We start from the raw sequence: 21324 nt of genomic DNA on the forward strand, positions 1-21324 counted from the left end.
GACGAGGAATAAAAGATCCTAATACCACCCAATGGCGACGTGTGCCCGTAAGCCACACGGCCAAGTTAGTAAAAGTTTTTGTAGTGACTAGACTCAACTTCGGCCAAGGAGTTGGAAAGGGGGCTACCTACAGGCAGTCGGCTCTGATACCAACTTATGACGCCCTCGATTCAATCGTACACTAATCATACACGCAAATGTATAGGATCAAGATCAAGGACTCACGGGAAGATATCACAACACAACTCTAACACAAATTAAATAATACAAGCTTGATATTAGAAGCCAGGGGCCTCGAGGGCTCGAATACAGAAGCTCGAAAACACAAGAGTGAGCAGAAGCAACAATATCTGAGTACAGACATAAGTTAAACAAGTTTTGCCTTAAGAAGGCTAGCACAAAAGAAACATTGATCGAAAAGGCAAGGCCTCCTGCCTGGGAGCCTCCTAACTACTCCAAGTCGTCAGCGGCCGTCACGTAGTAGTAGGCACCCTCGGGGTAGCAGTAGTCATCAGTGGTGTCGTCTGGCTCCTGGGATCCGTCATCTGGTCGCAACAATCGGGTATGGGGGGAAAGAAGTAGCAAAGCAACCGTGAGTAGTCATCCAAAGTACTCGCAAGACTTACATCAGATCTAAACTAAGTATGAATCTGTATCAAAGGAAAAGGGTTGTATCTGTGGACTAAAGTGCAGAATGCCAGAAAGAAGGGAAAAGGCTCGCCTATCGAAGACTAGCATCTTCAAGCATCTTGCAGCATATAGAAGAGTACAGACCAACATAATGTAAAGTAGTAGTGTTATCAACCTCGGCCAGAGATCCTTACTCGACTCCCTGCGAGAAAGCAATCCCAGAGCCATACTATCCAGTTATCATCTCATATCCAAGTCTCATCTCCAAGTCTCATCACAAGTATCCAGTTCTAGTTGTATCGATCGGGATACAACTCCAAGTGTCCGTTACCGTAGGACAGGCTATCGACAGATGTTTTCCTCCCTGCAGGGGTACACCAACTTACCCACCATGCTCGATTAACTCCGGCCGGACACACTTTCCTGGGTCATGCCCGGCCTCGGCCAAACAATACGCCGCAACCCAACCTAGGCTTAATAGAGAGGTCAGCACGCCGGACTAAACCTATGCCCCTAGGGGTCATGGGCCATCTCCCCGGGAACTCCTGCACATTGCGAACGCGGCCGGTGAGCAGACCTAGCTACCTCCTTCAACAAGGCAGGAGCTTACGCAGTCCAACCCGGAGCGCGCCGCTCAGTCGCTGGCGTCTATTAAGCTTCGGTTGATGTATACGACGCAGAACGCCCATACTATGCCCACGTGATGGTTAGTGCTATCAGGCCAGAGGCCCCTCGGATCAAATATCCAAATCGTAGTGGATTAGGAACGCGTGGTAATGAGCAGAGACTCACGATCGATGTGACCCCGTTGCCCCGTCTCGAGTACTTGCGGCAAGGGCTAAGAATGCCCGGCCACGCCTCGTAAGTATCTCGCGGGCACCTTCCAGGTCAACCCGACTCCACATCACTCGCTATTAAGCTCGCGCGGGTACCCCTCAGGGTCGACCCGTCTTCAGTAACATGGTTCAGTGTAAAGTCATAGTAACCATAGTAACTGTGTGTCTAACACCAAAGGGAAAACCCGAGGAATCACCCCCGGTGAATTCCACTCGATGTTGTCATCAAGGTGAACGTAAGAGGATCCACCCTCGAGGTTCACGTTTGATGGGTTGCACGACAGAGCCGTAACGGAAGTGGTTAAGGAGGAAATCACCCTCGATGACCTCGACCGTATAGCTACACTACGGAGATCTCATCAGGAGTGATGTAAGAGGTTCCACCCTCGGCACTCGATGGTAACTCTGCAGAGTCATACAACTAGGGGGGGTGATGTGCGGTGTCGGGGCCTGGACATCGATCACGTTGATCGAGTCATCGAACATAAGCGAGGCAACTGGGACAAGGTGGGGTCACTGATGGATCTCTAACCAACCTATACTAAGCAGTTTAGGATAAGCAGGTAAGGTATAAAAGCAGGTAACAACAACAGGCTATGCATCAGAGTAGGATCATATAGAAAGCAGTAGCAGTTCTAATGCAAGCATGAGAAGGAAAGAAATGGGCGATATCGGAATGCTCAAGGAGGGTTTGCTTGCCTGGTTGTTCTGGCAAGGAGGGGTCGTCGTCGACGTAGTCGATCACATGGGTAACATCGGTCTCGGGGTCTACCGGAGAAAAGATGGGGAAGAAATAGTAAATATAAAGCAACATAGCACCACAAAGCATAACATGGCAATAAGATGTGTCGGGTGTGACCTAACGCGGTAGGAGGTGGTACTGATAAAGGGGGAAACATCCAGGAAAGTATTCTCGGTGTTTCTCATTTTCGGACAAACGGACCGAGGGAAAAAGTTGTGTGTTCGCTATGCTAGGGATGTGTGGCGGACGAACGGGCTACGTATTCGGATTCGTCTCGTCGTTCTGAGCAACCTTCATGTAGAAAACATTTTCATCCGAGTTACGGTTTATTTTCTATTAAGTTTTAAAGTTTTAATTCATTTTTTCATTAATAGAATTAATTCAGATCAAAAATATATTTACTGCATCAGCATGATGTCAGCAGTCAACATTGACTATTGACTGGGTCAACTGACGCGTGGGGTCTTTTAGTCATTGACTGTTATCCTAATTAACAGTTTTAATTTAGTTTAGTTAGCTAATTAGATTAACTAACACTGGTTAATTAAGTTAATTAACTGTCCTAATTAATTAATTAATTAATTATCATTTTAGAATTCATTTTTTGTTTCTGGGGCTGGGGCCCGTTTGTCATTGGCATAGAGGCCAAAGCGGGCATGCGGGTGCGGGCGAAGCCGCCGCCCGCCCGGTAGCAAGACGAGGCCGGAACAGGGTCCGCTTGGCGCGGCCGGTGCAGCCGGCCGGCGCTGGCGCGGCCGGGCCGTGGTCAGCGGCAGGAGGCAGGGGGAGGCCGGTGCAGGGGGCGCGGCGAAGGAACGGCGGGTCGGCGGCGCGAGGAGGGCATCTGCAGGGCCGACGAGGGGAGGAGGAGCAGCAGGGGAACTGGGGGCGACGACGCGAGGAGCAAGGGCGTCGGGGCAGGGAGTCGTGGGGGCGATTAAGGCCGCCAGCGAGAGAGGGGAGGAGCGTGGTGCGGGGGCCAGGGTCGTCGGCGGGCGCGACAGGGGGCCGGCGTGTTGGGCGTTGCGGAGCAGGCCAGAGCGGGGGCGCGGTGGCCGGGCGTAGCAACGGCGGTGCGAGGTCCGCGGCGAGGTGAGCGTGGTGGCGCGGGCACGACCGGCGCGTGATGGAGGACCGCAGCGGCAGTGGGGGAAAGAGGAGGCCGATGGCCTCACCGGCGTTTGCAGGGGCACAGGGGGCGGCGAGGCTCGGGGTAGCGGCTCGTGGGGGAGGACGGGGACGACACGCGGAGACGACGGAGACAAGGCGACGAGGTCCGGGGCGGTTCGGCGACGGCGTCGTGGTCGACAACGGAGAGGACGGCGGCAACAGGCGCGGTGGTAGGGGCGCCGATGGCGTCGTGGACGCGGTCGTGGCCCGATTCAGATCCAAATCGGGGGTGGAGGGGATCGTGGGGGTGGGGGGAGCGAGTGGTGGGGTATTGGGCTATGGTTAGACCGGGGTGGGGGATAAAGGAGTGAGGGGGTCGGCTGGGTCGGTTTGGGCCGGCCTGATGCGGCCAACTGGGCCGGGGAGGGGGTTTTGGCCCAGGCGGCAGGGGGCTTTGTTTTGCTTTTCTCTCTTTTTCTTTATTTACTTTCTGCTTTACATTTATCCTTTTCATTTTGCACTTTCTTTTAGCTAGCAATGTATTTTTAAAAAAGTGGGGCTTGGCCACTTAAATACCTTGCATTAGCTAGTGTTGCCATAAGAAGTTTGTGATGCTTTTGAGTTTGTTTGGATTTTTCATAAATGGAAAGGCATTTAAATATGTTGTTCTAGCCACCGTTTTAATTATTAGAGTGCATTTTATATATCATAAAAGTGTGGGTTTCAACATGAAAATTTCCCAGTGATTATTTTCAACACATTGAACATTTTAGTTTTGTCATTAGAAAACTTTTACCGTTTGACTTAAATTCAAATTTGAATTTGAATCGGTTTTGAACTAACATGAGGTTAACAATAGCAATCGTGGTGACGTAGCATCATTAGCAGGGAATTACTATAGCTTGATTATCCGGGCGTTACAATCATTTACTCACGTGCTTCACATATATCCTATGAGTAAATGGTTGAATTAATTGAATATCATAAATCTGAATTTATATAAGTTTCATATTCTTACAACATGGGGAGTAATGACTTCCTACATAATAAGTATAGGTAGTAAACTTATTGGAAGTTAGCAAATGCAGAATTGGTCACTTGAATAATTCATGAAAGAATATTGAAAGAAGAGAGATTTCACATATAAATATACTATCTTGGACATCTTTTGCAATTGTGAGCACTCATTAAAATATGACATGCTAAAAGGTTGATGTTGGAAAAGGAAGACAACTTAATGTGTAATGTTTTCCTATATCCAAAACGTTATATTGTCTTGGATCATCCAACATGTTGAGCTTGCCTTTCCCTCTCATGCTAGCCAAATTCTTTGCACCAAGTAGAGATACTACATGTGCTTCCAAACATTCCTTAAACCAGTTTTGCCATGAGAGTCCACCATACCTACCTATGGATTGAGTAAGATCCTTCAAGTAAGTTATCATCGGTGCATGCAATAAAAATTGCTCTCTAAATATGTATGATCTATTAGTGCGAAGAAAATAAGCTTTATACGAACTTGCGATAGGGAAGAAATAAAAGCGACGGACTGTATAATAAAGGTCTTTATCATAAGAGGCAATATAAAGTGACGTTCTTTTGCATTAAGATTGTGTGCATTCAACCATAAAAGCGCATGACAACCTCTGCTTCCCTCTACGAAGGGCCTATCTTTTACTTTTACCTTCTACCCTTATACAAGAGTCACGGTGTTCGTCACCTTTCCTTTTTACACTTTTTCCTTTGGCAAGCACTTTGTGTTGGAGCGATCCAGATATATATATCCACTTGGATGTAGGTTTTCATAAATTATTATTGTTGACATTAGCCTTGAGGTAAAAGGTTGGGAGGCGAAACTATAAGCCCCTATCTTTCTCTATGTCCGATTAAAACTTTGAACCCATAAATATCACATGAGTGTTAGCAATTGTGAAAGATTAAATGATAGTTGAGTATGTGGAGTTTGCTGAATCAAAGCTCTTACATAGACCCTTCCCAAAAATAATATGAATTGCAGTTGTTTGATGACTAAGAGGACGGTTTGTTAGTTTTCAAGAAAGTTTATGATCTATACTTTAACATGTGAATAGCTTGTTACTTGATCATGAGAAGGTCCATGAGTTGAGCTACTGTTATGATATATAATGATGCTAGAAAAAGTGATTGGAACTATCATTGATCAAACTTATGCACTTGCTAGCATTCACACTTCATAAATTATTTCTATTATCATTTACCTACTCGAGGACGAGCATGAATTAAGCTTGGGGATGCTATAATTTATGAAGTATTCATGCCAAGTTTACAATAGTTTTATATGATTTTGGTATGATTTGATTAGAACTAACTCGGACTAACGCTGTTTTCAGCAGAACTACCGTGGTGTTATTTTTGTGCAGAAATAAAAGTTCTCGGAATGCGATGAAAATCAATGGAGAATTTTTCTGGAAAATATAAAAAATACTGGAACAAAAATCTACTGGAGGGGAGTCCCGTGGGCCCCACGAGGGTGGGGGTGCACCCACCCCCTGGGCGCGCCCCTGTGCCTCATGGACTTCCCGTGGGGGCCCCTGACTTGTTCTCGACGCCAACCTCTCCTATAAATGCCCAAACCTCTAGAAAATAACCTAGATCGGAAGTTCCACCAACGCAAGCCTCTGTAGCCACGAGAAATCAATCTAGGTCCTCTCTGGCACCCTGCCGGAGGGGGCCGTCATCACCGGAGGCTACGGAGGAGGATCCCGGAGGGGTGTTACGTCTCCAACGTATCTACAATTTTTGATTGTTCCATGCTATTATATTATCTGTTTTGGATGTTAATGGGCTTTATTTTACACTTTTAGATTGTTTTGGGGACTAACCTATTAACCCAAGGCCCAGTGCAAATTGCTGTTTTTTTGCCTATTTCAGTGTTTCGCAAAAAAGGAATATCAAATGGAATCCAAACGGAATGAAACCTTCGGGAACGTGATTTTTGGAACAAACGTGATCCAGAGGACTTGGAGTGGACGTCAAGAAACAAACAAGGAGTCCACGAGGCAGGGGGCACGCCTACCCCCTAGGCGCGCCCTCCCCACTCGTGGGCCCCTCGTGACTCAAACGACCTACTTCTTCCTCCTATATATACTCATATACCCGGAAAAGATCCAGGAGCACCACAAAACCCTATTTCCACCGCCGCAACCTTCTCTACCCAAGAGATCCCATCTTGGGGTCTTTTCCGGAGCTCCACCGGAGGGGGCATCGATCACGGAGGGCCTCTACATCAACTCCATGGCCCCTCTGATGATGTGTGAGTAGTTTACTTTAGACCTTCGGGTCCATAGTTATTAGCTAGATGGCTTCTTCTCTCTCTTTGGATCTCAATACAAAGTTCTCCTCGATCTTCTTAGAGATCTATTTGATGTAACTCTTTTTGTGGTGTGCTTGTCGAGATTCGATGAATTGTGGGTTTATGATCAAGTCTATCTATGAACAATATTTGATTCTTCTCTAAAATCTTTTATGTATGATTGGTTATCTTTGCAAGTCTCTTCAAATTATCAGTTTGGTTTGGCCTACTAGATTGATCTTTCTTGCAATGGGAGACGTGCTTAGCTTTGGGTTCAATCTTGCGATGGTCGATCCCAATGACAGAAAGGGAAACGACACGTATTGTATTGTTGCCATCGAGGATAAAAAGATGGGGTTTATATCATATTGCTTGAGTTTATCCCTCTACACCATGTCATCTTACCTAATGCGTTACTCTGTTCTTATAAACTTAATACTCTAGATGCATGCTGGATAGCGGTCGATGTGTGGAGTAATAGTAGTAGATGCAGGCAGGAGTCGGTCTACTTGTCACGGACGTGATGCCTATATACATGATCATGCCTAGATATTCTCATAATTATTCGCTTTTCTATCAATTACTCGACAGTAATTTGTTCACCCGCCGTAATACTTATGCTATCTTGAGAGAAGCCACTAGTGAAACCTATGGCCCCTGTGTCTATTCTCCATCATATTAATCCTCCGTCAACAAGCTATTGATATTGCCTTTTATTTTGCAATCTTTACTTTTAATCTTTATCATAAAAATACCAAAAATATTATTTTATCATCTCTATCAGATCTCACTCTCGTAAGTGACCGTGAAGGGATTGACAACCCCTTTATCGCGTTGGTTGTGAGGTTCTTATTTGTTTGTGTAGGTACGAGGGACTTGCATGTGGCCTCCTACTGGATTGATACCTTGGTTCTCAAAAATTGAGGGAAATACTTACGCTACTTTGCTGCATCACCCTTTCCTTTTCAAGTGAAAACCAACGCAGTGCTCAAGAGGTAGCAAGAAGGATTTCTGGCACTGTTGCCGGGGAGTCTACACACAGGTCAAGACATACCAAGTACCTATCACAAACTCTTATTCCTCGCATTACATTATTTTCCATTTGCCTCTCGTTTTCCTCTCCCCCACTACACCCTTGCCATTTTATTCGCCCTCTTTTTCTGTTCCCCTTCTCTTCTCCAGTTCGCCTCCTTTTGCTTGTTTCTTGTTTGCTTGTGTGTTGGATTGCTTGCTTGTCACAATGGCTCAAGGTAATACTAAATCATGTGATTTTTCCAATACCAAAAATATTTATTTTATTAGCACTCCTATTGCTCCTCTTACCGATGCTGAATCTTGTGAAGTTAATGCTGCTTTGCTGATTCTTGTCATGAAAGATCCGTTTTCCGGCCTTCCTAGTGAAGATGCCGCTACCCATCTAAACAACTTTGTTGATTTATGTGATATGCAAAAGAAGAAAATGTGGATAATGATATTGTTAAACTGAAGCTATTCCCGTTTTCTCTTAGAGATCGTGCTAAAACTTGGTTTTCGTCTTTGCCTAAAAATAGTATCTATTCATGGAATAAGTGCAAAGATGCTTTTATCTCTAAGTATTTTCCTCCCTCTAAGATCATCACTCTTAGAAAAGATATTATGAATTTTAAACAACATGATCATGAACATGTTGCACAAGCTTGGGAGAGGATGAAATTAATGATACGTAATTGCCCTACACATGGTTTGAATCTTTGGATGATTATACAAAATTTCTATGCCGGATTGAACTTTGCTTCTAGAAATCTTTTAGATTCGGCCGCGGGAGGAACTTTTATGGAAGTCACTTTAGGAGAAGCTACTAAACTCCTAGATAATATTATGGTTAATTATTCTCAATGGCATACTGAAAGATCTACTAATAAAAAGGTGCATGCTATAGAAGAAACCAATGTTTTGAGTGGAAAGATGGATGAGCTTATGAATTTTTTTTGCTAATAAGAGTGTCCCTTCTGATCATAATAATATGCCTTTGTCTACTTTGATTGAGAATAATAATGAATCTATGGATGTGAATTTTGTTGGTAGGAACAATTTTGGTAATAACGCGTATAGAGGTAATTTTAATCCTAGGTCGTTTCCTAGTAATCCTCTACTAATTATGGTAATTCCTACAACAATTCTTATGGAAATTATAATAAGATGCCCTCTGATTTTGAATCTAATATTAAAGAATTTATTAGTTCGCAAAAGAGTTTCAATGCTTTGATTGAAGAAAAATTGTCTAAGATTGATGAGTTGGCTAGGAACGTGGATAGAGTTTCTCTTGATGTTGATTTTTTGAAACTTAGATCTATTCCACCTAAGCATGATATCAATGAGTCTCTCAAAGCTATGAGAATTTCCATTGATGAGTGCAAAGAAAGAACCGCTAGGATGCATGCTAAAAAAGATTGCTTTGTGAAAGCGTGTTCTTCTAGTTTCCATGATAATAATGATGAAGATCTAAAAGTTATTGATGTGTCCCCTATTAAATCTTTGTTTTGCAATATGAATCTTGATAATGATGGGACTGGATATGAGTCAACTTTAGCTAGAAGGCGTCCCAATTATTCAGAGTTTTTAGATCTTGATGCAAAAATTTATAAAAGTGGGATTGGAGAGGTCAAAACTTTACATAGCAATGAACCCACTATATTGGATTTCAAGGAATTTAATTATGATAATTTCTCTTTGATAGATTGTATTTCCTTGTTGCAATCCGTGCTAAATTCTCCGCATGCTTATAGTCAAAATAAAGCTTTTACTAAACATATTGTTGATGCTTTAATGCAATCTTATGAAGAAAAGCTTGAATTGGAAGTTTCTATCCCAAGAAAACTTTATGATGAGTGGGAACCTACTATTAAAATTAAAATTAAAGATCATGAATGATATGCTTTATGTGATTTGGGTGCTAGTGTTTCCACGATTCCTAAAACTTTGTGTGATTTGCTAGGTTTCCGTGAATTTGATGATTGTTCTTTAAACTTGCATCTTGCGGATTCCACCATTAAGAAACCTATGGGAAGAATTAATGATGTTCTTATTTTCGCAAATAGGAATTATGTGCCCGTAGATTTCATTGTTCTTGATATTGATTGCAATCCTTCATGTCCTATTATTCTTGGCAGACCTTTCCTTAAAACGATTGGTGCAATTATTGATACGAAAGAAGGGAATATTATATTCCAATTTCCGTTAAGCAAGGGCATGGAACACTTTCCTAGAAATAAAACTAAATTACCTTATGAATCTATTATGAGGGCCACTTATGGATTGCATACCAAAGATGACAATACCTAGATCTATCCTTGCTTTTATGCCTAGCTAGGGGCGTTAAACAATAGCGCTTGTTGGGAGGCCACCCAATTTTATTTTTGTTCTTTGCTTTTTGGTTCTGTTTAGTAATAAATAATTCATATAGCCTCTGTTTATATGTGGTTTTATGCTTTTAATTAGTGTTTGTGCCAAGTAGAACCTTTGGGGAGACTTGGGGAAAGTCTTTGCGATCTTGCTGTAAAAAACAGAAAATTTAGCGCTCACGAGATTTGCTTCCATTTTTTACTGGAGAGTGCTATTTAGTTAATTCGTTTTGAAGATGATTAATAGATAAATTCCTCACGTTCAGGAATTTATTTTAGAATTTTTGGGGTTCCAGAAGTATTCGAAACCTACAGATTAATACACATTGTTCTGTTTTTGACAAATTCTGTTTTTTGTGTGTTGTTTGCTTATTTTGATGAATCTATGGCTAGTAATAGAGTGAATGAACCATAGAGAAGTTGGAATACAGTAGGTTTAACACCAATATAAATAAATAATGAGTTCATTATAGTACCTTGAAATGGTGGTTTGTTTTCTTTTACTAACGGAGCTCACGAGATTTTCTTTTAAGTTTTGTGTTGTGAAGTTTTCAAGTATTGGGTAACGATTTGATGGATTATGGAACAAGGAGAGGCAAGAGCCTAAGCTTGGGGATGCCCAAGGCACCCCAAGGTAAAATCCAAGGACAACCAAAAGCCTAAGCTTGGGGATGCCCCGGAAGGGATCCCCTCTTTCGTCTTCGTCCATCGGTAACTTTACTTGGAGCTATATTTTTATTCACCACATAGTATGTGTTTTGCTTGGAGCATCTTGTATGATTTGAGTCTTTACTTCTTAGTTTACCGCAATCATCCTTGCTGTACACACCTTTTGGGAGAGACACACATGAATCGGAATTTATTAGAATACTCTATATGCTTCACTTATACCTTTTGAGCAAGATAATTTTGCTCTAGTGCTTCGCTTATATGTTTTAGAGCACGGTGGTGGTTTTATTTTATAGAAATTATTGATCTCTCATGCTTCACTTATATTATTTTGAGAGTCCCTTAGAACATCTGGTTATGAATTTAGTCCTAATATGATAGGCATCCAAGATCGGTATAATATAAACTTTCATAAAAAGTGCATTGAGTACTAGGAGAAGTTTGATACTTGATAATTGTTTTAAGATATAAAGGTGGTAATATTAGAGTGTGCTAGTTGATTAGTTGTGAATTTTACAAATACTTGTGTTGAAGTTTGCAAGTCCCGTAGCATGCACGTATGGTGACCGTTGTGTAACAAATTTGAAACATGAGGTGTTATTTGATTGTCTTCCTTATGAGTGGCGGTCGGGGACGAGCGATGGTCTTTTCCTACCAATCTATCCCCCTAGGAGCATGCGCGTAATGCTTGGTTTTTGATGACTTGTAGATTTTTGCAATAAGTATGTGAGTTCTTTATGACTAATGTTGATTCCATGGATTATACACACTCTCACCCTTCCATCATTGCTAGCCTCTTCGGTACCATGCATTGCCCTTTCTCACCTTGAGAGTTGGTGCAAACTTCGCCGGTGCATCCAAACCCCGTGATATGATACGCTCTGTCACACATAAACCTCCTTATATCTTCCTCAAAACAGCCACCATACCTACCTATTATGGCATTTCCATAGCCATTCCGAGATATATTGCCATGCAACTTTCCACCGTTCCATTTATCATGACACACATCATCATTGTCATATTGCCTTGCATGATCATGTAGTTGACATCGTATTTGTGGCAAAGCCACCGTTCATAATTTTTCATACATGTCACTCTTGATTCATTGCCCTTCCCGGTACACTGCCGGAGGCATTCATATAGCGTCATACTTTGTTCTAGTATCGAGTTGTAATCATTGAGTTGTAAACAAATAGAAGTGTGATGATCATCATTAATAGAGCATTGTCCCAAATAAAAAAAAGATAAAGGCCAAATAAAAAAATGAAGCCCCCCCCCACAAAAAAGGGGCAATGCTGCTATCCTTTTTTCCACACTTGTGCTTCAAAGTAGCACCATGATCTTTATGATAGAGAGTCTCTTGTTTTGTCACTTTCATATACTAGTGGGAATTTTTCATTATAGAACTTGGCTTGTATATTCCAACAATGGGCTTCCTCAAATGCCCTAGGTCTTCGTGAGCAAGCAAGTTGGATGCACACCCACTTAGTTTATTTTGTTGAGCTTTCATACATTTATAGCTCTAGTGCATCCGTTGCATGGCAATCCCTACTCCTTGCATTGACATCAATTGATGGGCATCTCCCTAGCCCATTGATTAGCCGCGTCGATGTGAGACTTTCTCCTTTTTGTCTTCTCCACATAACCCCCATCATCATATTCTATTCCACCCATAGTGCTATATCCATGGCTCACGCTCATGTATTGCGTGAAAGTTGAAAAAAGTTTGAGATTACTAAAGTGTGAAACAATTGCTTGGCTTGTCATCCGGGTTGTGCATGATGAGAGCATTATTGTGTGACGAAAATGGAACATGACCAGACTATATGATTTTCTAGGGATGAACATTCTTTTGCCATGTTATTTTGAGAAGACATAATTGCTTAGTTAGTATGCTTGAAGTATTATTATTTTATGTCAATATTAGACTTTTGTCTTGAATCTTTCGGATATGAATATTCATGCCACAATAAAGAGAATCACATTGAGAATTATGCTAGGTAGCATTCCACATCAAAAATTCTGTTTTTATCATTTACCTACTCGAGGACGAGCAGGAATTAAGCTTGGGGATGCTTGATACGTCTCCAAGGTATCTATAATTTTTGATTGTTCCATGTTATTATATATATTATCTGTTTTGGATGTTAATGGGCTTTATTTTACACTTTTATATTATTTTTGGGACTAACCTATTAACCCAAGGCCCAGTGCAAATTGCTATTTTTTGCCTATTTCAGTGTTTCGCAGAAAAGGAATATCAAAAGGAATCCAAACGGAATGAAACCTTCGGGAACATGATTTTTGGAACAAACATGATCCAGAGGACTTGGAGTGGACGTCAAGAAACAAACGAGGAGTCCACGAGGCAGGGGGCGCGCCTACCCCATGGGTGCGCCCTCCCCCCTAGTGGGCCCCTCGTGCCTCAACCGACCTACTTCTTCCTCCTATATATACTCATATACCCTGAAAACATCCAGGAGCACCAGGAAACCCTATTTCCACCACCGCAACCTTCTGTACCCAAGAGATCTCATCTTGGGGCCTTTCCTGGAGCTCCGCCGGAGGGGGCATCGATCACGGAGGGCCTTTACATCAACTCCATGGCCCCTCTGATGATGTGTAAGTAGTTTACTTCAGACCTTTGGGTCCATAGTTATTAGCTAGATGGCTTCTTCTCTCTCTTTCGATCTCAATACAAAGTTCTCCTCGACCTTCTTGGAGATCTATTTGATGTAACTCTTTTTGTGGTGTGTTTGTCGAGATCCGATGAATTGTGGGTTTATGATCAAGTCTATCTATGAACAATATTTGATTCTTCTCTGAAATCTTTTATGTATGATTGGTTATCGTTGCAAGTCTCTTCGAATTATCAGTTTGGTTTGGCCTACTATATTGATCTTTCTTGCAATGGGAGAAGTGCTTAGCTTTGGGTTCAATCTTGCGGTGCTCGATCCCAGTGACAGAAAGGGAAACGACACATATTGTATTGTTGCCATCGAGGATAAAAAGATGGGGTTTATATCATATTGCTTGAGTTTATCCCTCTACATCATGTCATCTTACCTAATGCGTTACTCTGTTCTTATGAACTTAATACTATAGATGCATGCTGGATAGCGGTCGATGTGTGGAGTAATAGTAGTAGATGCAGGCAGGAGTCGGTCTACTTGTCACGGATGTGATGCCTATATACATGATCATGCCTAGATATTCTCATAATTATTCGTTTTTCTATCAGTTGCTCGACAGTAATTTGTTCACCCACCGTAATACTTATGCTATCTTGAGATAAGCCACTAGTGAAACCTATGGCCCCCGGGTCTATTCTCCATCATATTAATCCTCCGTCAACAAGCTATTTCTATTACCTTTTATTTTGTAATCTTTACTTTTAATCTTTATCATAAAAATAGCAAAAATATTATTTTATCATCTCTATTAGATCTCACTCTCGTAAGTGACCATGAAGGGATTGACAACCCCTTTATCGCGTTCGTTGTGAGGTTCTTATTTGTTTGTGTAGGTACGAGGGACTTGCGTGTGGCCTCCTACTGGATTGATACCTTGGTTCTCAAAAACTGAGGGAAATACTTACGCTACTTTGCTGCATCACCGTTTCCTCTTCAAGGGAAAACCAACGCAGTGCTCAAGAGGTAGCAAGGGGCCATCATCACCATGAAGGCCAAGGACCAGAGGGAGAACCTCTCCCCATCCACGGGGAGGCCATGGAGGAGGAAGCACAAGGGGGAGAACTTCTCCTCCTCTCTCTCGGTGGCACCGGAGTGCCATCGGGAGGGGAATCATCGCCGCGGTGATCGTCGTCATCAACATCACCATCATCATCACCATCCTCATCTCTTTTACGCGGTCCACTCACCCGCACCCCACTGTAATCCCTACTTGAACATGGTGCTTTATGCCACATATTATGATCCAATGTTGTGTTGCCATCCTATGATGTTTTGAGTAGATATCCTTTGTCTTTGGGTTGATTGATGATCTAGATTGGTATGAGTTGTATGTTTTATTTTGGTGCTGTCCTATTGTGCCCTCTGTTTCGCGCAAGCGTGAGGGATTCCTGCTTTAGGGTGTTGCAATACATTCATGATTCGCTTATAGTGGGTTGCTTGAGTGACCGAAGCATAAACCGGAGTAAGGGGGTTGTTGCGTATGGGATAAAGGGGACTTGATGCTTTAATGCTATGGTTGGGTTTTAGCTTAATGATCTTTAGTAGTTGCGGATGCTTGCTAGAGTTCCAATCATAAGTGCATATGATCCAAGAAGATAAAGTGTGTTAGCCTATGCCTCTCCCTCATATGAAATTGCAATGACGACCACCGGTCTTGTTAACGATTGCCTAGGATAATTCTGCATACCGACCCATCATTATTCCACACTCGCCATTTATAATATTTAGTAATATATTCTAACTTTATGATAACATCACCTACTTTTATATTTTTAGCTCTCTGATATCATGCAAAGTTATCCTCTTCGTACCCACAACGTAGTTTTATTTCTTGTTTCTAGTTGGAAGCAAACATTCAGTGTACGTAGAGTCGTATCAGTGGCAGATAGGACTTGAGAGAATATCGATCTTACCTTTAGCTCCTTGTGGGTTCGACACTCCATACTTATCACTTCCACCTTTGGGAATTTCTACGATGATTCCTGCACTTGGGGATTATCAAGTTTCAGCTCTTTTAGAGTTGTGCAGAATAGGTAGCCCGACGTAGCTTTTTCAGGTCCGGATTTCCAGCTGCCGGAATTCTCCCTCTTTGTGTATATCTTGCATATTATGAGAGAAAGGGCATTAGAATTACTCCAAAAAGCATTATTATGGACAAAAACATTATAAATAACAGTAAGAAAACAATGGACGTATCACACATATCATGTGAAGAAGCAAAAACTTAGGCTCAACCAAAACCGACCGATAGTTATTGAAGAAGAAAGGTGGGATGCCAACCGGGGCATCCCCAAGCTTAGATGCTTGAGACTTGTTGAAATATTGAGTAGGGATGCCTTGGGCATCCCCAAACTTGAGCTTTTGTGTCTCCTTAATTCCTCTCATATCACGGTTTCCCTAATTCTTAAAAACTTCATCCACACAAAACTCAACAAGAACTCGTGAGATAAGTTAGTATAAATCCATGCATAACCTTATTATTCTCTACTGTAGAAAATCACTAAAATTATTATTTGGTATTTCCTATTAAATGCCTCTGCATATTTAACACTCCTATCTTCAAATAGAATCATTAAACAAGCAAACATATGCAGACATAACAACAATCTGTCAAAATAGGACAGTCTGTAAAGAATGCACAAGGAATCATACTTCTTTAACTCCAAAAATTCTGAATATTACCACACTTTAGAAAATTTGTTGTTACTGATTGTGTAAAAATTTCAAGATGTTATCATGTTCTGACTATTCACAAATATTCAAAACATAATAGCAAACTTTTTGTTTTTAAAACATCAACATATAGACTTGAGAAAAAAGCATGGTAAATGCTATACTTGACCTTTTTATTGAACTAAAAGATGAAAACATTATTCTAAATAACATCAAGAAAATACAAACAAAAGAAAATGACGCTCCAAGCAAAACACATATCACGTGGTGAATAAAAATATAGCTCCAAGTAAGGTTACCGATGAACGAAGACGGAAGAGGGGATGCCATCCGGGGCATCCCCAAGCTTAGGCTCTTGGTTGTCCTTGAATATTACCTTGAGCATCCCAAAGCTTAGGCTCTTTCCACTCCTTGTTCCATAGTCCATCAAAAATTTACCCAAAACTTGAAAACTTCACAACACAAAACTTAACAGAAAACTCATAAGCTCCGTTAGTAAAGTAAAGCAAATCACCACTTAGGTACTGTCAGGACAAGATTCATAATTTTTCTCACATGATGCCTACTCTACCCTATCATTCCTAAAATTTATATTAAGCAATATAATCCATAGAAACTAGAAAACAAGCAAACTATGCATCGAAAACAGAATCTGTCAAAAACAGAATAGTCTGTAGTAATCTGTAACTCTCGAATACTTATGTAACTCCAAAATTCTGAAAAATTAGGACAGCCTGAGAAATTTGTTTATTAATATTCTTCAAAAAGAATCAGTATTTTATCACTCTTCTGTTAAAAACGAGAATTTTTTTCCTGAGCACAAAAGTTTATGTTTTTCTGCAAGATCAAATCAACTATCACCATAAGCCATCCCAAAGGTCTTACTTGGCACTTTATTGAAACAAAAGCTATAAAACATGATTACTACAGTAGCATAATCATGTGAACACACAAAAACAGTGGTATAAATATTGGGTTGTCTCCCAACAAGCGCTTTTCTTTAATGCCTTTCTAGCTAGGCATGATGATTTCAATGATGCTCACATAAAAGATAAGAATTGAAACATAACGGGAGCATGATGAAGCATATGAAAAGCACATTTAAGTCTAACCCACTTCGTATGCATAAGGATTTTGTGAGCAAACAACTTATGGGAACAAGAATCAACTTGCATAGGAAAGTAAAACAAGCATAACTTCAATATTTTCAACACATAGAGAGGAAACTTGATATTATTGAGACACATAGAAGCATATGTCCCTCTCTCATAATAATTTTCAGTAGCATCATGAATGAATTCAACAATATAAACATCACATAAAGGATTGTTTTCATGATCCACAAGCATAGAAAATTTATTACTCTCCACATAAGCAAATTTATTCTCATCAATAGTAGTGGGAGCAAACTCAACAAAATAATTATCATGGGATTGAAAATTAAGATCAAGATGAAAAGTTTCATGGTTATCATTAGTCTTTATAGCATACATGTCATCACAATAATCATCATAGATAGGAGGCATGCTTTCATCATAATAAACTCGCTCATCAAAACTTTGGGGACAAAAAATATCATCTTCATCAAACATAGCATCCCCAAGCTTGTGACTTTGCATATCATCAGCATCATGGATATTCAAGGAATCCATACTAATAACATTGCAATCATGCTGATCATTCAAAGATTTAGTGCCAAACATTTTGATGTATTCTTCTTCTAACACTTTGGCACAATTATCGGAATCCTAATTTTCACGAAAGACATTAAAAAGATGAATCATATGAGGCAACCTCAATTCCATATTTTTTGTAATTTTCTTTTATAGACTAAACTAGTGATAAAACAAGAAACTAAAATATTCGATTGCAAGATCTAAAGATATACCTTCAAGCACTAACCTACCCGGCAATGGCGCCAGAAAGGAGCTTGATGTCTACTACGCAACTTTATCCTTGTAGACGTTGTTGGGCCTCCAAGTGCAGAGTTTTGTAGGACAACAGCAAATTTCCCTCAAGTGGATGACCTAAGGTTTATCAATCCGTGGGAGGCATAGGATGAAGATGGTCTCTCTCAAACAACCCTGCAACCAAATAACAAAGAGTCTCTTGTGTCCCCAACACACCAGTACAATGGTAAATTGTATAGGTGCACTAGTTCGGCGAAGAGATGGTGATACAAGTGCAATATGGATGGTAGGTATAGGTTTTTGTAATCTGAAAATATAAAAACAGCAAGGTAACTAGTAACAAAAGTGAGCGAAAATGGTATTGCAATGCTTGGAAACAAGGCCTAGAGTTCATACTTTCACTAGTGCAAGTTCTCTCAACAAGGATAACATAATTAGATCATATAACAATCCCTCAACGTGCAACAAAGAGTCACTCCAAAGTCACTAATAGCGGAGAACAAACGAAGAGATTATTGTAGGGTACGAAACCACCTCAAAGTTATTCTTTCTGATCGATCTATTGGGCTATTCCTATAAGTGTCACAAATAACCCTAGAGTTCGTACTAAAATAACATCTTAAGACACACATCAACCAAAACCCTAATGTCACCTAGATACTCCAATGTCACCACAAGTATCCGCGGGTTTGATTATACGATATGCATCACACAATCTTCGATTCATCTATTCAAACCAACACAAAGAACTTCCAAGAGTGCCCCAAAGTTTCTACCAGAGGGTCAAGACGAAAACGTGTGCCAACCCCTATGCATAAGTTCACAAGGTCACAGAACCCGCAAGTTGATCACCGAAACATACATCAAGTGGATCACGTGAATATGCCATTGTCACCACAGATAAGCACATGCAAGACATACATCAAGTGCTATCAAATCCTTAAAGATTCAATCCGATAAGATAACTTCAAAGGGAAACTCAATCCATTACAAGAGGGTAGAGGGGGAGAAACATCATAAGATCCAAATATAATAGCAAAGCTCGCGGTACATCAAGATCGTGCAAATCAAGAACACGAGAGAGACATATATATATATATATATAGAGAGAGAGAGAGAGATCAAATACATAGCTACTGGTACATACCCACAGCCCCGAGGGTGAACTACTCCCTCGTTATCATGGAGAGCGTCGGGATGATGAAGATGGCCACCGGTGATGATTTCCCCCTCTGGCGGGGTGCCGGAATAGGGTCCCGATTGGTTCTTGGTGGCTACAGAGGCTTGCGGCAGCGGAACTACCGATCTTGGTTTATTTCTGGGGGTTTCTATATTTATAGGAATTTTTGGCGTCGAGAACAAGTCAGGGGAGTCCACGAGGGGCCCACAAGGTTGGAGGGCGCGCCTAGGGGGTGGGGGCATCCTCCACCCTTGTGGTGGCCTCGGGACTCTTCTCGTGCATCTCTGGCACTCTATGGGCTTCTTTTGGTCCAAAAACAATCGTCGTAAAGTTTCAGGTCAATTGAACTCCGTTTGATATTCCTTTCCTGCGAAACTCAAAAACATAGGAAAAAACAGAAACTGGCACTGGGCTCTAGCTTAATAGGTTAGTCCCAAAAATCATATAAAATAGCATATAAAACATCCAAGGTTGATAATATAATAGCATGGAGCAATCAAAAATTATAGATACGTTGGAGACGTATCATAGATCGTATTTGCAGTCCCTCGAACGTTGATGACGATCCCGCAAACCGCCCATGAACGATCCCTCGAACGGAAGACCGAAAGCATGGTCTCTCTACTTGGTTGCAAGCGTATGGTCTTCACGATCCGGCAACGCTTCGCTGTCCAGAGCTAATCGTCGCCGGAGAATTAGAGGCAGGTGATTAGAACCACATGGGTCTTCTAATTATGAGGATTAGAGGTGGCTAGGGCTCCCTCTAATTAGTCAACTAGGACCAACTATAACATGCACTAGACCAACTAGAGGCGCCAAAACTTGTGTATCCATAGGGTTGAAATCCATAAATAGGTTAGAGGGAAGGGAGAGGGCAGCCACCAAAGGGGAAGGAGCCTGCTTGGTTGGCCAGCCTTGGGGGGGGGGGGGGGGTCCTCCCTCCCCAAGTAGGATTCGGCTCCCCGCTACGAAGGGGGGGGCACTTCCACTTGGGCCCATGTGGCCCAAGTTGCGTTCCACCTCTTGGCCTTTTTAGGCCCGTTGATATTTTAATTAAATATAAAATGTTCTAAACAATTTCATACCATCATATATATTTTTAATATCCCTGAAAACATTTTCCACCTATATATAGTTAATCGGTAATACCCGGTATTACCCGATATTCATTGAAACCCTTCCGGTGACCCCGAAACGCTTCCAGAACCTCTCGAAACTATTCCGGATATTAATGAAACAATTCCACAAATATATTCTCATCACTACCATCCTACTAACACTCAGCAGATCATGATTACCTTAAGCTTGTGACCCTGTAGGTTCGATAAACCATAGACATGAACGAAACCCCTTCGTTCAATGATCGGAAACAGAACCATGGACATCCATATCGGTCCCTATGATTACATGTATGATATTCGTGTGAACCTTTGGTTATCATATTATGTTCCCTTTGCCTCACGATACTTTATAAGACCCGGTGTGCGTCGGTATCCTCCTGAGGTATCACCATTCTCATTATACTGTTGCTCATGTTACTGGTTTTGTTCTTCTTTCTCGTTGTCGTGTTTCAGCATCCCCGTGACGTAGCCCGATACGTCTCCAATGTATCTATAATTTTTGATTGTTCCATGCTATTATATTATCCATCTAGGATGTTTTATATGCATTTATATGCTATTTTATATGATTTCTGGGACTAACCTATTAGCTTAGAGCCCAGTGCCAGTTCCTGTTTTTTCCTTGTTTTTGAGTATTGCAGAAAAGGAAAACCAAATGGAGTCCAATTGACCTGAAAATTCGCGAAGATAATTTTTGGACCAAAAGAAGCCCATGGAGTACGGGAGATGGTCCAGAAGAGTCCCGAGGCACCCACGATGGTGGGTGCGCGCCCCCTACCTCGTGGCCGCCTCGGGGACCCCCATGACTTGTTCCCGACTCCAACACCTCTTATATATACCCAAACTTCCAAAAAGAAACCTAGATCGGGAGTTCCGCCGCCGCAAGCCTCTGTAGCCACCAAAAACCAATCGGGTCCCTGATCTAGCACCCTGCCGGAGGGGGGATCCGTCACCGGTGGCCATCTTCATCATCCTAGTGCTCTACATGACGAGGAGGGAGTAGTTCACCCTCGGGGCTAAGGGTATGTACCAGTAGCTATGTGTTT

At 41.6% G+C, this 21324-nt stretch overlaps 1 long non-coding RNA gene across 1 annotated transcript; it reads right to left on the reverse strand.

The window, feature by feature from the left end:
- Nucleotides 1–211: 211 nt before the first annotated feature.
- LOC147964375 (uncharacterized) lies at nucleotides 212–3618 on the reverse strand. Its single transcript, XR_015609265.1, has 3 exons — nucleotides 3384–3618; nucleotides 2166–2234; nucleotides 212–545 (listed from the first exon to the last, which is right to left on the reverse strand). It is a non-coding gene; the product is annotated as an uncharacterized LOC147964375 (long non-coding RNA).
- Nucleotides 3619–21324: the final 17706 nt, after the last annotated feature.

The sequence above is a fragment of the Triticum urartu genome, chromosome 6A, assembly GCF_056163025.1.
Source record: "Triticum urartu cultivar PI428250 chromosome 6A, HENAU_Tu73, whole genome shotgun sequence".
Lineage (NCBI taxonomy): Eukaryota > Viridiplantae > Streptophyta > Magnoliopsida > Poales > Poaceae > Triticum > Triticum urartu.